Source organism: Gorilla gorilla, chromosome 22 (assembly GCF_029281585.2).
Source record: "Gorilla gorilla gorilla isolate KB3781 chromosome 22, NHGRI_mGorGor1-v2.1_pri, whole genome shotgun sequence".
NCBI lineage: Eukaryota > Metazoa > Chordata > Mammalia > Primates > Hominidae > Gorilla > Gorilla gorilla.
Window position 1 is genome coordinate 4,110,314 of NC_073246.2, and position 941 is coordinate 4,111,254.

Sequence of the window (941 nt, forward strand, 5' to 3'; positions counted from 1 at the left end):
CGGAGTTTCACTCTTGTCGCCCAGGGTGGAGGACGATGGCGCGATGTCGGCTCACCGCACCCTCCGCCTCCCAGGTTCGAGTGATTCTCCTGCCTCAGCCTTCACGAGTAGCTGGAATGACAGCAATGAGCCATCGTGCCCGGCTAGGTTTTCTAGTTTTAGTACACATGGGGTTTCTCCATCTTAGTCAGGCTGGTCTTCAACTTCCGACCGTTGGAGAATTTTAACTTTCTTGGTGGTTGTTTTTCTTTTCTTTTCTCTTCTTTTCTTTTCTTTTCTTTCCTTCTCCTTCCCCCCCCCCACCCCCCCTTGTCCTCCTCCTCCTCCTCCTCCTCCTCCTCCTCCTCCTCCTCCTCCTCCTCCTCCTCCTGCTCTTTCATTTCTTTCAGCTGGGCTCTCCTACTTGTGTTGCTCTGTTACTCACGCTGGTCTCAAACTCCTGGCCTTGACACTTCTCCCGTCACATCCGCCGTCTGGTTGTTGAAATGAGCATCTCTCGTCAAATGGAAAAGATGAAAGAAATAAACACGAAGACGAAAAGCACGGTGTGAAGGTTTCTCTTGCCGTCTCCCAGGGTGTACCTTGGACCCAGAAACACGTTGGGAGCTTGGCTGAGTGAGTGGGTTTTCGGTGCTGAAACCTCCCGAGGGCCTCCTTCCCTCTCCCCCTTGTCCCCGCTTCTCCCCCAGCCGAGGCTCCCACCGCCGCCCTGGCATTTTCCATAGGAGAGGTATGGGAGAGGACTGACGCGCCTTCCACATCTATATCCTGCCGGACGTCTCTGGCTCGGCGTGCCCCACCGGCTACCTGCCACCTTCCAGGGAGCTCTGAGGCGGATGCGCCCCCCCCTTCCCCGTCAGGTCCCGCTACCCTCCCCCGGCTGGCCGTTGCCGGGCGACCCCAGGGGAACCGCGTGGACGCTGCCTTCGGATCCTACGGCG

The 941-nt window shown here is 57.8% G+C and overlaps 1 protein-coding gene across 37 annotated transcripts in view; it reads left to right on the forward strand.

Moving 5' to 3' along the window:
- Positions 1-540, forward strand: part of LOC134757875 (uncharacterized) — a 364,684-nt gene extending 364,144 nt beyond the window's left edge. For 36 of the 37 annotated variants that reach the window (XM_063702635.1, XM_063702650.1, XM_063702641.1 and 33 more), the window contains one exon: positions 1-540. This exon is cut by the window's left edge and continues 1 nt beyond it. The gene's annotated coding sequence lies outside the window, so the exon portion shown is untranslated. The other variant, XM_063702659.1, reaches the window with a different exon arrangement.
- The last annotated feature ends 401 nt before the right edge of the window (positions 541-941 follow it).